This window comes from Elephas maximus, chromosome 2 (genome assembly GCF_024166365.1).
Source record: "Elephas maximus indicus isolate mEleMax1 chromosome 2, mEleMax1 primary haplotype, whole genome shotgun sequence".
NCBI classification, from domain to species: Eukaryota; Metazoa; Chordata; class Mammalia; order Proboscidea; family Elephantidae; genus Elephas; species Elephas maximus.
Window position 1 is genome coordinate 203,773,506 of NC_064820.1, and position 16,949 is coordinate 203,790,454.

Below are 16,949 nucleotides of genomic sequence, written 5' to 3' on the forward strand. Positions count from 1 at the left end.
TAATAATCCTGGAGAATTAATATCCTTTCTAAGTGTAGATCTCAGACCATCTGAAGGATTGAATTAGAAATAAATTGCAAGCTAGAAAAATTATTTTAGTGTTTATTAGAAACAGCATGTATTATATTAGAAGTTCCAAATGTGCAGTAATAAAATGGTTTTAACTAAAGAAGGGTATATATGAAAATATATATATATATATAATCTTAGAAGTACCTAAATTTTACTAATCTTTGGTCATTACTTTTCAGTTCATGTTAGGGTTGAAAATTGTCATATGAATCTCTACTGCCCCAGAATTGTAGCAAATATACACTGAAGAAAAACCAACTCTCTTAGCCAAGTTCTAATATATTTGGAAGTTGTTGAACCTATAGGACCTATTTATTCATCTATTTAACAGATATTTATAAAGGATATATTATGTGTCAAACTCTTCTAGGGCTAAGGATAAACCAGTGAACAAAAAGGCAAAAATCCTTGCCCTGATGGAGTTTACTCTGTGGGTGCAGGTGGATGGGAAACAGATAATAAACACGATAAATAAGTAAGTAAAATATACACTGTATAAGATGGCAATAACTACTAAGAAGAAAAAAATTGTCAGGGAATGGAGATTTAAAGTATAGGAAAAGGATTTAAGTTTTTAGACAGGATGTCTTGAACTTTTGAATGAAAAACTAAAGGAAGTGAGGGTAAGAGCATTCTAGGGAAAGGGAAAAATAAATGCAAAGGCCATGGGGCAGAAACACGTTTGAGCACCAAGTTGGTTGGTGTCATACATAGTAAAACCTGTGAAATCTGGAACCTCTGTAAGGCAGAAACTTGTCAGAGAAGAAAAACTTAAATATTTTCCACTAATAGAGAACGATAGAAAAGTGGTAGGACTACAACCTGTCAAAGGTGGAAAACTTGAAGTACCCAGAAAAACAAAGCAGTACTGTATAGTTCCAACTTTCACAGGTTTTACTGTACTTACCATATCATGTGCTCACTATGGTAAAAGTGGAGTGAAGGAAGAGAAGAATAATAGGAGAAACAATTGGATAGCAAAGGAGTCAAGCTGTAGTTACAATGCTAGCAAAACTGAAAAATTATTGAGTAACTGTGAAGTCAGCATGAAATTTTATTCTATAAAGCCAAACAAACTAAAAAATAAAATAAAGTCAGCAGACCATTTGTTCCTTAAAGGTTGTCAAAGAGATGATGCATTTTTCACTTTATTTTAGATTCTACTCAATCATAAAAAACAACGTCAGCTTGGAGAAAACAATCCTTCTCAGAGAAAACAAATGTCCTCAAGTCTCCTCCTTTCTTTTTCTCTCCTACCTGGTTGATAACCAAAACCAAATCCAGGGCTGTCAGGTCAATTCTGACTCATAGCGACCCTGTAGGACAGAGTAGAACTGCCCCCGTAGGGTTTCCAAAGCTGTAAATCTTTACGGAAATAACCAGCCTCTTTTTTTTCCTGTGGAGTGGCTGGTGGGTTCAAACCACTGACCTTTGGGTCAGCAGACAAATGCTTAACCACTAAGCCACCAGTACTCCTCACCTGGTTGATACTTAGTCAAAATTAGAATGTGTACTCACAGCTGGTTGTCCTAAGATGACAGAGAAGAGTGACAGGAATTCTTATCCACTCTTGTAAATGAATAAGGAAGATGAGTAGATATGCTTCCATCAGTTCACTACCAAAGTCTTTTTCTCCTAATATTTCTATGGAAGGCATTCTACTGAAAAAAAAAAATAATTATTTGCTTCAAACACAACAAAGTGAATAAAAACTCAATGAACCATCCCTGTAATAATTCATATTCCTTAATTGAAATTATAGCAGAAAAAAGATGCAACTCAGGAACTTTGATCTCTGGACTGGAACTGTTTTAAATGTAAATATGGCAGTAGACTTTCCTAAACTACTTTGGGATTAGGTTCCTCCCCATGGCCTTCCTCAGAGCCCCCACCACCTCCTTGTTCCTCAGGCTGTAGATAAAGCAGTTCAACATGGGAATGAGGATGGTGTAGAACACGGAGAAACCTTGATGCAGCCCTGGGCTGTCGGGAGAGCTAGGTGTCATGTACACCACTATGCCTGGCCCCAGGTAGAGACTCACCACAGTCAAGTGGGAACAGCGTGTGGCTAGAGCTTTGTTTCTCCCCTCAGGAGAGTTCATTCTGAGAACAGTGAAGAAGATGCGAATATAGGAGGCCATTATGAAGCTTAAGGGGACGAGGATAAGTGCAATACTTACTACAGACACCACAATCTCGTAATCCAAAGTGTCCTCACAGGATAGTTTCAGGGTGGCAAGCATCTCACAGAAGGAGTGATTGATCTCTTTCAGTCCACAGACAGAGAAATGCATGCTGTAGGTAGTTTGAATAAGTGAGTTTAGAGCACCCCCAGACCATGACACCACTACCATTAGCAAGCAAACCTTAGGGCTCATGATGATTGGGTAGCGCAGTGGGTTACAAATGGCCACAAATCGGTCAAAGGACATAACGGTTAAGAGGAGACACTCAGCTCCACCAAAAGTCAGGCAGAAGAACATCTGGACTCCACAGCCAACTTGAGAAATGCTGTGCTTTCCTAAGGAATGGTTGATGACCATCTTAGGAACACAGCTGGAAATGTAGACCAAGTCAATGAGGGAGAGCTGGTTGAGTGAGAAGTACATGGAAGTGTAGAGGTAGAAGTCCACCCAGATCAGAAAAATGAGGGCAGTTTTCCCTGTGATGGCAATGAGATAGATCAGAAGGAAGAGGTAGACCAGAAAGAAGGCTGATGTGTTGAAACCCAGGGAAGAGACCCAAGAGAATGAAATCTGTGGTTGATGTGCCATTATTCTCTTCATATCTCAGCCTCATCTGTGGCAACTAATGGTGGTGGGAGGAAAACATAGGTCATTTATTAAATATTATGCCCAATTAAAAGCCTTTTATTTTATTTTAGACTTTTTTTTCACATCTTACCAGACTCAGAAGACATTTTAAACACCTTGTGGTTTGCAAATGGAAACCCTGGTGGCATAGTGGTTAAGAGCTATGACTGCTAATCAAAAGGTTGGCAGTGTGAATCCACCAGGCACAACTTGGCTACTCTATGGGGCAGTTCTACTCTGTCCTATAGGGTCACTATGAGTGGGAATCAGCTCAACAGCAGTGAGTTTTTGTTTGGGTTTACAAATTGTACACATGTTCTTTTATAAATATTATACACTGATCATTTTACCCACTATTTAAAAGTTGCTTTGTATCTATAAAATTATAGTGTTCACTGAAGGATATTTGGAATTTTCTGCACATTAAGTTTTCATCTTTTCCAGTCTTTGTTTTGTTTCTGACTCGTTAATGGAAACTTTTCCCCAAATATGTCATGTAGGTCCTCTTCTTCTCTGTCAAAATTATATCCCTTGTTAATCTTTTACAGTTGAATGACCAGCTACATATTTTGTGGGGCCCAGTGCAAAATGAAAATAAGGAGCAACTAGTTCAAAATTAAGAATTTCAAGACACTTACAGCAGAACATTAAACAAGTATGGTGGCCTTCTAAGAATGGGGCCCTTTGCTATTGCACAAGTCACAAATCTATGAAATTCATCCTGGTCCAATGAGTTCGAGCTATCTCCTTAATGTGGACAAGGTTCAAATCAACATACTGTTTTCTCTGGCTTCTTCTGAGCCCATTTAAATATTTCCAACAACTTGACAAACACTTTCGCCAGGTATCCTGTAAACACTTTCAATTCAAGATGTCAAAAAGTGAACCCAGATAGCCTCTCTTACTGTTTGTTATTACTTACATCACCAAGAACATTCAGAAATATGATATATACCTTTGATATCCTTTCTTCTATCTTTAGTTATCCTCAGACAAGTTTGCACTCTGTTTCTTTCCAAACATATCGTCTTCTTTCCACAGGTATCATTTCCATCCATTTTAAGCTCCTGCTGTCAGGGGCCAAGATTGCGGTGTAGTCAGATGCTTCTCGTGATACCTCTTACGACAAAGACCTGAAAAACAAGTGAAGCGATTATATATATGACAAGCAAGGGGCCCTGTACATCAAAGGCAAGGTTAGGAAATAAGGCTGACCAGCAGGGGAAGGGAGGGACAGTTCAGAAGTAGTGAGGAGTTGTCAGACCTGACTTGGTGGGAACCAGCACACCTCAGACACAACCCCCTGGCACAACTGCCATGGGGCTGGCAGTAGCATTTGAGACATAATTTCCCCTGGGAGAGACAATGAGCCACACAGTCTACTCAGGCCTCCAGAATCAGAGAAGAACAGCATTCTTGGCAAAAGCTAAGTATTTGAATCTAATTTATCGTACCCCTAGCCCCCAAGTCAGCTTCAGTGGCTGCCTATTTCCCTGGGCCTGAGATAGGTCCTGCTGCACATTCTGAGCCATTTTCCTGGCCTTGGAGAAGGCATAAATTACCGTTGGGGGGGGGGGAAATAATCTGCCAGCTCCCCTAAGCTGGAAACTCAGGGCAGAAGTGACTCTTGTCCAGGCACAAATGGCTCGTACACTTCGAATACCTTTTACCCCAGCATGGACCTGTGCAGGCCCATTTCAGGAGTATAGGCCATTGTTGGAAGACTGCAACAGTGTATGTGCCTGAGATCTGAATTCAGCTGTTTCAGCTGTGTGGTAGAGGGGTGGGTTTTTGACGTTTGACACTGCTTTGCCTAGTTAAGAGGGTCCTCACCTACCCACATCAGGTGCCTGAGGACTGGTGGCCCCACCCACATCACCTAGCCACCCACAACAGGGATTCAAGGATAAGTGGTGCCTCCCAGTCCTTACAACCAAAAGCACTGGGTGCCCATAGTCCAGCTGCAGAACCCACCCACCTGTGCACTCTAGGGAACAGAGATGTACTTTCCTCACAGACACTTGGGGGATACTTGTCAGCCCCATGCCTTGATTAGAGTGTGACCCCCTGCTGCTACCAGAAACCTGTGCCTAAACCAGTCACCCCTGCCCCTCCAAGACTGTAGGAAAGAACTTGGTGACTGACTACCTGGACACCTGTGCTGAATCCATACAAGAAAAGCGAATGGACTCCTAGGCTCATATACCTGGTAACAGCTCTAGCCATCTGGTAACAGGACATTAGAGCTTCAAAGGCTCCAATGATCAAATTGGCTCACTCAAGCAGCCTATTTGGGCATATGAAAACAAAACAAAGCAAGAAGCTAGGATACAGTAAGCAAATATAAATGAAAACAATAACTTATAGATGGCTCAGAGTCAACAGTCAATATCAAATCACATAAAGAAGCAGGCCACAACTGCTTCAACAAGCTCTCATAACAAAGAATCAAGGAATCTTCCAGGAGAAGATGTGTTCCTGGAATTACCAGAGGTAGAGTACAAAAGATTAATATGCAAAACTTTTTGAGAGATTAGGAAGGAGATCAGGCAAAATGCAGAACAAGCCAAGGAACGCACAGATAAAGCAGCCAAGGACATTAAGAAGGTTATTCAAAAGCATAATGAAAAAGTTAATAGGCTGCAAGAATCCACAGAGGGACAGCAATCAGAAATTCAGAAGATTAACAATAAAATTTCAGAATTAGATGACTCAATAGGAAAAGGAGCAGATTTGAGGAAATGGAAGTCAGAATTAGTGAGATTGAAGATAAAACACTTGGCACCAATATATTCAAAGAAAAATCAGATAAAAGAATTTAAAAAGACAAAGAAACCATAAGAATCATGCGGCACTCTATCAAGAGAAATAACCTACAAGTGACTGGAGTACCAGAACAGGGAGGAAGAACAGAAAATACAGAGAGAATTGTTGCAGATTTGCTGGCAGAAAACTTCCCTGACACCATGAAAGATGAGACAGTATCTATCCAAGATGCTCATCGAACCCCACATAAGGCAGATCCCAAAAGAACGTCACCAAGACATATCATAATCAAACTTGCCAAAGCCAAACTTAAAGAGAGAATTTTAAAAGCAGCTAGGGATAAATGAAAAGTCAACTACAAAGCAGAGTCTGTAAGAATAAGCTTGGACTACTCAGCAGAAACCATGCAGTCAAGAAGACAGTGGGATGACATATATAAAGCCTTAAAAGAAAAAAATTGCCAGCCAAGAATCATATATCCAGCAAAACGTCTCTCAAATATGAAGGCAAAATTAGGACATTTCCAAGCTTAAGGAATTTGCAAAAACCAAACCAAAACTACAAGAAATACTAAGGCAGTCTTCTGGTTAGACAATCAGTAACATCAGATATCAACCCACGACTAGAACACAGGACAGAGCAACCAGGTATTAACCCAAATAAGGAAACACAAAAATAAATCAAGATTAAAAAATTCTCAAAACAGGGAAACAACGATGTCATTATGTAAAAGATGACAACATTAAATTCAATAAAGAGGGATTAAAAAACGTAGCCATAGATCTTTCATATGGAGAGGAAGTCAAGGTGATATAAAGAAATAAAACTTTGATTTAAACTTAGAAAAACAGGGATAAATATTAAGGTAACCACAAAGGTGACTAAGAATCTTACATATCAAAGTTAAGCTCCTGCTGTCCCTTATCCTAACTGTCAGTCTCCATCTGCTTCAAACTATGATTGTCTTAAAACATCATTCAAATATTTTTTTGTGGTCAGTTTTACTTTTGAAATTTTCCCTATTTACTGTTGAATTAAATACAACACTCCTTACGTTGGCATTCAAATACTTAACAAGTATGTCAAATAACTTACATGACCTTTTTTTTTTTGCATTACAATAAATGTTTTTCCTATAACAAATTAAACCATTGTCTCTTTTCTATCTCCTGCCTTTACTTATACAGTTTCCTTAGCATTTAAGACACCTCCATCCAATGCAACCTATATAAAATTTTCCCCATCATTTAGTTTCCTTAGTACATGTCAAGATCTTTCTGAAGACTTCCCCAAACTGTCTATAAACCAAAACGAAACCACTTTCCTGTTGAGTAGAATACTGGCCCCTGCCAAATCATAAAGTGATCTCTCCTTTCTCTAAATCCTGTTAGCACAGGATTCTTATAAGAATCATTCAGGATGTCACTTTCTGTCTTGAATTAAGAGGCATTGGCAGCTTCTGGGAAGATGGCAGTGTAAAAAGATCATTGTTCTGACCCTCCCCTATACAGCAACAACAGAAAAGGTACTGGGCCTTCAGGGACTCTGACTTCTGGAGCAGAAGACAGCAACAGGAAGGTACACATGGACAAGAGTCAAAGAATCAATGAAGATTCCCACATGGTAAGAAAATCACTTCTGTCATTATCCTTGCCCCTCACCACAGCCACACAGACCACCAGCTGCTGTGAACTGGGAAAGCAGCCCTAGTAAGGTCCTTGATTTCCTAGCCACCAGGCTCCCTGCCTGTGAAGAGAGACAGAACCCAAGCTTCTGTGCTAACATCAACAAGGCAGGCCTCTCTGGGGGCCACTGATGAGTGTAGCAACACCTCTTTTGCCTGGTAAATGTGCACCTCATACCCTGGGTCCTTGTAATCAACAGGACAAATATCCCTGGAGATCAGTTTTGGTCTGGCTGCTCCCCTTTCTGGTTGGCACTAATGAAGATTGCTCTTAGCTAGGAATTGGGCACCTTGAGTGCAACCTGCTCCCATAGCCAAAATACTATGGCTGTGGCTCTGAAATTAACAAAGCAGACCTCCCTTTTTCGTCTTGATTTTGATCATCTATGTGAGGAATATGTCCTGGGGCATTATCAAGTAACAACTGTTGGCATTGTCTTAGGCTGGGTTCTCTAGAAAAGGAAAACCTGTAAAGCATATAAACATATATAGAGAGATTTATATCAAGGAAATGGCTCTTGAGTTTGTAAAGGCTGGAATGTCCCAAGTCTGTGGATTAGGATAGAGGCTTCACCTGATTCATGTAAATGCAGGGGCTGACAAACTCAAGATCAGCAGGTCTGAGAGCAGAGCACTGGCTCACGGGCTGTGAAGTTTGACGAATCTCAAGTTTGGCAAGTAAGCTGCTAGCTCAGGTCTCAAGAACCAGAGGTCAGATGAACAGGAGCCAGCTGCAGGATCCAGAGTGAGCAAAAAGCCAGAATGTCTGCTGATATTCAGGTGGAGGCCACACACCCAAGGAAACTCCCTTTCAACTGATTGGCTATTCACAGCCAATCTCATCATGGGAGTGATCACATATAAGCACCAAGAATCATGGCCCAGCCAAGCTGACACTCAATCCTAACCATCACAGGCATATAGGCAGTTCAATTGTTGTATATTGTTAAAGTTGTACATTGCCTAACTTTCTATCTTTTATGCCTCCCAACACTGACATTGACACCGATTTCATTGTAGACCAGGCCATAGCCTGCTATATGCCAGTGTTTTGAACAGTAAATTGTAACATTGGACATCTGTGAGTGAACATCTGAGAATAAGAACATTAGCAAATTACATGCTTCAATACTGTTTGTAGTAAATATAACTAAAGATAAGATGTTTTAAAAAAAAAAAAAGATGGTCATAAGTGTGGTTTGCCATAACTTGAATATGTCATAAGTCATGGAACACCTATAATTCAAAGCTATGCATAAAAAGAAACATCTCCTGTAAAGGTAATTGCGTGGGCAAGTAGAAGGACTAGCAATGATGTGTTCACATTTGACAGTTCCAATTGTTTTGTCCTTCCTGCATTTTAATGACAAATATAAAAAACAAGGATAAAATTACTTTACATGGCACATGAAATATAAACATGCAGTTGGTGATAGTAACAACAATAGAGGGAGTGTATAGGTGTAGAATTTCTTGTATAATACTGAATGTAAGTTGGTATCAACTTACCCTAGGATTTTATAAATGCAAGATGTCAAATGTAATATTAATGGCAAACATTAAGAAAACATCTAAAAATATGTACACAAAGAGAAAGGAGAATGAAATCAAAATGGCTCACTACAAAAATGCAACAAAACACAAAAAGGTCAGTATTAAAGAAAAGAAAGAAAGACTTAAGACACACATGAATCAATAACTAAAGCGTAGGTGTGAGTACTTTCTTCTAGGTAATTGCAGTGAATGTAAGTGAACTAAATGCTCCAGTCAAAAGGCAGAGAGTAGCAGAATAGATAGAAAACTTGATTCAACTATATTGTTTGCAAGGGACCCACCATAGACCCAAGGACACAAATAGGTTGAAAGCAAAAGGATAGAAAAAAAATATTCCATGCAAATAATAACCGAAGGGGACCTGGGGTGGCAAACTCAATATCAGAACAAATAGAATTTAAGACAAAATCAATTAGAAGAGACAAACTGGGACATTATATAATGATAGGAATGTCAGTCAATCAAGATTTGACAATCATAAATATATATGGACCAAACAACGAAGCACCTGAATATATAAAGCATACACTCATAGAATTGAAGGGAGAAAAAGGTAGCACTACAATAATAGTTGGAGACTTCAATACACCACTTTCAATATGAGACAGAACATCTAGAAAAAAGATCAACAAGCAGACAGAGGACTTGAATGACACTATAAAACAACTAAGCAGACATAAATAGAACACTGTACCTGACAACAGCACAATATACATTCTACTCCAGTAGGCGGATCATTTTCCAGGATACAACACATGTTAAATCACAAAGCAAGCCTTTAAAAATTTAAGAATATTGAAATCATACACAGTACTTTCTTTGACCACAACAGAATGAAATTAGAAATAAAAAACATTAAAAAAAAAAAACCTGGAAAATATACAAACATATCAAAATTAAACAACATGCTTTTAAACTTTCAATGGGTCAGGGAAGAAACCAAAAGAGAAATCAGAAAATACTTAGTCAAATGAAAATGAAAGCACAACATACTAAAACTTATGGGAGGCAGCAAAGACAGTACTCAAAGGGAAATGCATAGCAATAAATGCCTACATGAAAAAAGATGTGTCTCAAATTAAAGCCTAACTCTAAAACCAGAGGAACTAGAAAAAGAAGAGTAAACCAAGCCTAAAGCTATTAAAAGAGAGGAAATAAAGATCAGGGCAGAAATAAATGAGATGAAAAAAAAAGAAAAACGAAATTAACAGAGCCAGAAGTTAGATCTTTAACAAGATTGATAAAATGGACGAACTTATACTGATAAAGAAAAAAAAATAAGAAAAGATGCAAATAACAAAAATAAGAAATGACAGTGTGGACATTACAATAACCTGAAAAAAATAAAAGTAATTATTACAGAATACTGTGAGCAACTGTATGCCAACAAATTGGATGATCTAGACGAAATGGACAAATTCTTAGAAGCACACTACCTATCTAAACTGACTCAAGAGGAAATAATAAATCTCAACAGACCTATTACAAGTGAAGAGATCTAAAGGGTAATCAAAACCTCCAAAAAAGAAAAAAAAAAAAAATCCTGGGCCAGATGGCTTCACTAAGGAATTCTACCAAGCATTTAGAGAATTGACATGAATTTTGTTTATACTCTTCCAAAAAAGAAAGAAGGAAAATCCTCCCTAACTCATTGCATAAAGCCAACATTACCTTGATACTAAAACAAGACAAGTATACAACAAGGAAAGAAAACTACAGGCCAATGTCCCTGTATATATGTTGCAAAAATCCTCAACAAAATATTAGCAAACAGAATTCAACAGCATGTTAAAAGAGTCATACACCATGACCAAGTGGGATTTTTTACAGGTATGCAAGGATAATTCATCATTAGAAAATCAATCAATGTAATATACCAAAACAGAACAAAGAAAAAAAAACACATGATTATTGATGCAGAAAAGGCTTTGAATAAAATCCAACATATTTTCTTGATAAAAATCCTCAGATAGGAAAAGAAGGGAAGTTCTTAATATGATTAAGGGCAATCATGAAAAACCAACAGCCAATATTATACTTCATGGAGAAAGACTGAGACCTTTTCCATTGAAATTGAGAGCAAGGTAAGTATACTCACCACTCCTGTTCAATATTGTATCTGAAGTCCTAATCAAAGCTATAAATAAGTACATAAAAGTTTTCAAATAGGAAAAGAAGTAAAACTACCTTTATTCGCACATGACATAATATGTAGAAAACCCCAAAGAATCCACAAGAAATCTTCTAGCACTAATAGTGGAATTTAGCAAATTTTCACAGTATAAATTCAACAAAGAAAAATCAGTTGGGTTTCTATACACCAGTAACAAGAAATCTGAAATGGAATTTAAGAAAATAATTCCATTTACAATAGCATCTACAAGAATAAAATATCTAGGAATAAACTTAACCAGGAATGTGAAAGACTTGTACAATGAAAAGGACAAAACATTGCTGAGTCTAAAGAAGACCTAAATAAATGGAAAGATGTTTCTTTTTCATGAATTGAAAGACTTCATAATGTTAAGATGTCAGCATTATCCAAAGTGATCTAGAGATTCAATGCAGTCCTGATCAAAATTCCAACAGCCTTCTTTACAGAAATGAACAACACCAATCCTCAAATTTTATATGGAATGGCAAGAGGCAATGAATCAGTAAAGCAATTCTGAAGGATAAGAAAACAGGAGGAACCACACTTCCTGATTTCAAAATATATGCATACAGTAATCAAAACAACCTAGCTCTGATATAATAATAAACACATTGATCAGTTAAATAGAATTTATATCCCAGAAACAAACCCACATGTGTATAATCATCTGATTTTTGACAAGGAGCCATATCCATTCAATGAGGAAAGAAGAGTCTCTTCAATAAACGTTGGGAAAATAAGATTTCCACATTTAGGGAAATTAGACAGGATCCATGCCTCACACCACACACAAATACAAATTCAAAATGACTTAAGGGTCTAAATGTGAAAACTAAAACCATACAATTCTTAGAAAAAATTCAAGGTTTTGGGGTCAAGGTTTTTTAGCCTAACTTTTAAGAATGAAATACCTGATATTTAAACAAAGCAAGAACACCAAAAGACAAAATAAATAAATGGGACTTCAAAAAATTAAATACTTTTGTTCACTAAAAGATTTTATGAAGATAGTAAAAAACAAGCTACTGATTGGGAGAATATCTTCAGAAGCCACGTATAAGATAAGAATCTAACAACCAAAATATGTATAAAACTTGTACAACCAAATAAAACAAACAAATAATCTAATGTAAAAATGGGCCAAGCACTTGAATAGATATTTCACCAAAGAGGATAGTCAAAAGGCCAACAAACAAACGAAAAGATGCTCCATGTCTATAGCCCTCAGAGAGATGCAACTCAAAATCACAATGAGATACTCTTTCACTCCCTCTAGGATTGGAGCCCTGGTGGCACAGTAGTTAAGAGCTTGCTTGCTAACCAACAAGTCAGCAACTGCTCCTTGGAAACCCTATGGTGCAGTTTTACTCCGTCCTGTAGGGTTTCTTTGAGTTGAAATCAACTTGATGGCAACAGTTTTGGTTTTGGTTTGAGTATATCTAAGAGAAAAAGACGAAAAAAAAACAAAAAATAATAAATGTTGGCAAGGACGTGGGGAAATTGAACCTGTACCCACTGCTGGTGAGAATGCAAAATAGTACAACCTTTGTGGAAAATAGTGTGGCAGTACCTCAGAAAACTAAAAATAGAACCACCACATGACCCACCAATTCCATTCTAGGTATATACCCAAGGGCCTCGAAAGCAGTGATGTGAATGGACATATGTACACCAGTGTTCACTGCAGTGCTAGTCACAATAGCCAAAAGGTGGAGGCAACCTAAGTGTCCATTAATGGAAGAATGGAAAAACAAAATGTGATACATGCACACAATGGGATACTACTCATTCAGAAAGAGGAATGAAGTGCTGATACATGCTACAACACGGAAGGAGTTGAAGGCATTATGCTGAGTGAAATAAGTCAATCACAAAAGGACAGGTATTGTATGCCCTCACTTATATAAGTCCCTGGAGAAGGCTATCAGGCTAGGTAAAGTAGAGGGTCATCGAAAAAGAGGAAGCCCTCAATGAGATGAACTGACACAGTGGCTGCAACAATGGGCTCAAGCATAACAATTGTGAGGGTGGCACAGGACCAGGCAGTGTTTCATTCTACTGTACATAGAGTCACTATGAGTTGGAACCAACTCGAGAGCACCTAACAACCTACTGGCAATTACATAAAAAAATTATAATAATAATAACAGGCAAATATATAAAGACCAAAGTTTATTAGTGGTTACCACCGGTTGGAGGGAGGGGGAAGGGTATTGCTTACGAAGCACTGAGTTTCTGTTTATGCTGATGGAAAACTCACATTGGTTAAGGATCGTGTTTACATGACCGATCAATGTAATTGATCTCACCAAGTTGTACACCTGTAAAAAGTGGAATTACCAAAAGTGGTATATATATTTGTACAAAAAACAATAAAAAGGAGGAAGAAGAGTAGCTGCTGAGGCTGATTCTGTACAACCAAACACCTCTTGGAATTTTGTTTCTTGGTTTGGAGATTTAGTGTCATGGGACATTCCAGTTAATTGGCCCAATATTGTTTTTAGTACTTCTGATCTACTTCTCAGTTCATTGCTAGCTCCTGGGGTCTTAAAAACTTGCAAGAGGCCATCCAACAGTTGGTCTCTATTTGCCTGGAGCTTTCAACAAAAATGGTATCAATGAAAAATTCAAATCAGAAAACAATTGGTTCATCATAAGTAATGGCTATCAATAAGTTGCATGCCTGTAAAAAAGCTGAATTGTCAAAAGTTCTGTGATAGATACAAAAAAAAAAAGAAAGAGTAACTGCTAAGGCTGTGTATGTACAACCAAGTCCATCATGAAATCTTCCTTGGTTTGGAGGTTTAGAGTCATAGCTTCACAGGACATCCCAGTATGTTGGCCTGTTAATGTGTTTAATGATTCTGCTGTACCGCCTAATTTGTTGTGTAGTGCCTAGGGTCTTAAAGGGTCTTAAAAGCTTGCAAGTGGCCATCCAAGGCACAACAATTGGTCTCTTTTACCTGGAATAACAAAGGAAGAAGGAATAGGAGGAGGAAATGGAATGCGTGGCTAATTGCCTACAAGAACAATTGTCTCCGATGTCGTGAAATGAGAAGACCTGGATGGTGCCCAGATACTGAACATTTTAATCAAAGATTCTACAGAAGAATCCTGATCACGTGGGGAGGGGGGAGAGAATTTAAAATTCTCATGAAATCCAGAATTTCTGGAGTCATTGAGCGTTGGATGAACCCTGAAACTATAGCCTTCAGATGATTTTTAAACCTTAAACCAGAAATATTCCCTGAAGCCTTCTTAAAACCAAACGATAGTTTAGCTTAACTAGTAAAGACTGCCTGCCTTGAGCATTATGCTCTTTTAAGATCTATGTATATGCACTCAAACTGACAACAGAAACTCGAAAGATTCAGTAGGAAATTTAGAGGACAAGGAATTTAGATTAAGAGGGGAGGAAAAACTCAGAAAATGAGGGAGAGAATGGCTGCGCAACTTGAAGAATGTAATCAATGTCACAAAATTGTTCAAGTAGGTGCTGTTAAGTTGGTGTTTGTTCTGGTGTATATTCTCAACAACAATTAAAAAAATAAATTATATTTAAAAAATAATTTATACCTTCAAAAAAGATCAATGTAAAAATCCATGATGAATAAAACATCAAACTTTAAGACAGAATCCAATCCTGCATTTGCATGACTCTTCCTCACTTTTTTTTCCTCACTAATGTCACCCTAATCCCAGCCCTCATTCCAATAAAGCTTTATTTGGAAAAATAGGCTCCAGCTTGCAGGGCATAGTTTGCCAGTTTGTGTGTGTGTGTTTTAATATTTTATTAAAATATAATTTATCTAGATTACTGAGTTTTTTTAATTCCACCCTAAATTCTTCACTTGAGGTGAGTTTCTCACTTAACTCATCCTAGTTTTGGCCCTGATATTGTTCAAAAATCTCCAGCTTCACTCTTCTCAAATTCGTCTTTACATGCCAGAATGCGTGCTTAGATCTTGTCTCAGTCATCTTGAAGCCCCCAATTTACTCTCAGACACTGCTGGTAGGAGTGTAAATAGTACAATCACTCTGGAAAGCAGTTTGGCACTACAGTAAAACTTGTGAAAGCCAGAACCTGTGTAAGGCAGAAACCTGTCAGAGAAGGAAAGCTCAAATATTTTCCACTAATAGACAGTGACAGAAAAGTGGTAAGACTGTACCCTGTCACAGGTAGAAAACTCACGAGAACCAGAAAAGCAATGCAGTCCCGTTCCGTTCCAGTTCTCACAGTTTTCATTGTAACTTTTAAAGTTGAACATATGCATACTTTATGACTTAGAAATTCCAAATGAAATACAAAGTTTACCAAGAGGCCTGTGCTAGAATATAAATACCAGCACTATCAGTAATATCCTCAAACTAGAAACTACATAAATGCCCATCAACAGTAGAATGTACATTTTAAAACTGTGGTGTGATAATGAAATGGATTATTATACTGCAATGACAATGAGTAAGCCACAATTGCATTCAAAAACATTAATGAATCTCACAAAAGTAATGTTGAGTAAAAGAAAGCCAGGCATCAAAAAGTACAGTTGGATGATTCTCCTTTTTATTAATTTCAAGAGCAGGCAAAATTAATAAACACAAATTGGGAGTCAGGATTATGATAATCCTTGGGGTGAGGTAGTGACTGGAAAGAAGTGTGAGGGTACGTTCTGAGATGTTGGTAATGTTATATTTATTGATCTGGCTGCTGATTGCATAGAAGTGTTCACTCGTAATACATAAAATTTTCTGTATATGTATTAAACTTCAAGAAAAAAAAATTTGATAAATCTTCCGCTCTTGACCTTCAAATCTTTGCTCTAGCCCACATCTATATCTATCAATTTCTCTACCATCCTCCTCTAATATAAAACATTTTTTGTGAAGTTTTTTTTTTTTTTCTCCTGATGCCTCTGAGAATTTGTACCTAGCACTTTTCAACCTAGGATGCTCTCTGCCCAACTTCCTTCACTCACAAAATTACTTGCTAACATTTTAAGACTCAGTGCAAGCATTGTGTCCTACTGGTGGTTTCCTTTAGCCTCCAAGGTACTGCCATCTTCAGCATCCTGAGATGTGTGTGCCCTCTAACCATTCAGACGCATGCCTTCTCCCTTACCAAACTGTAAGCTTTTTCATGCCCTGGACCATATCCTATTGTCTTTGGAACCTGACTTCTTCTTTCTTTTTTTTTTTTTTAACTTGTGCTTTAGGTGAAGGTTTACAGCACAAGATAATTTCTCATTCAAAAATTTATACACATATTGTTTTGTGACATGCGTTGCAATCCCCAGAATGTGGCAGCATGCTTCCTCTTCCACCTTGGGTTCCCTGGGTCCTTTTGTCCAGTTCCTGATCCTTCCTGCCTTCTCATCCTACTTTTAGACAAGAGCTGCCCATTTAGTCTCGTGTATTTGATTGAACTAAGAAGCACATTCCTCATGTGTGTTAAGTGGATCAAAGACCTAAATATAAAATCCAAAACAATAAAGATCACGGAAGAAAAAATAGGAACAATGCTAGGAGCACTAATACACATGGCATAAATAGTATACAAATCATAAAGAACAATACTCAAATACCAGAAGGGAAACTAGATAACTGGGAGCTCCTGAAAATGAAACACTTAATGCTCGTGAAAAGACTTCACCAAAAGAGCAAAAAGAGAACCTACAGACGAGACCCCGATTTCTGTCATAATGTCTTTTGCCTAGATGCTCAATGAGTGTTCAGTTAAATTGAGCAAGCCACAACTCAAAATACAACATTTGATATACCTTACAGAATATATCTTATTATTGTCTTTGTACACTTATTCTGTACTTTCAACAAACAAATTTGTATTTATCTGTTTAAGGCATGCAAGTCTGTATTTTTGGTTTAAAATGTTATAAACGGCAAATGA

At 37.7% G+C, this 16,949-nt stretch overlaps 1 pseudogene; it reads right to left on the bottom strand.

The window, feature by feature from the left end:
* Positions 1-1,916: 1,916 nt before the first annotated feature.
* LOC126067540 (olfactory receptor 2T27-like) lies at positions 1,917-15,290 on the bottom strand (annotated as a pseudogene).
* Between the last annotated feature and the right edge of the window lie 1,659 nt (positions 15,291-16,949).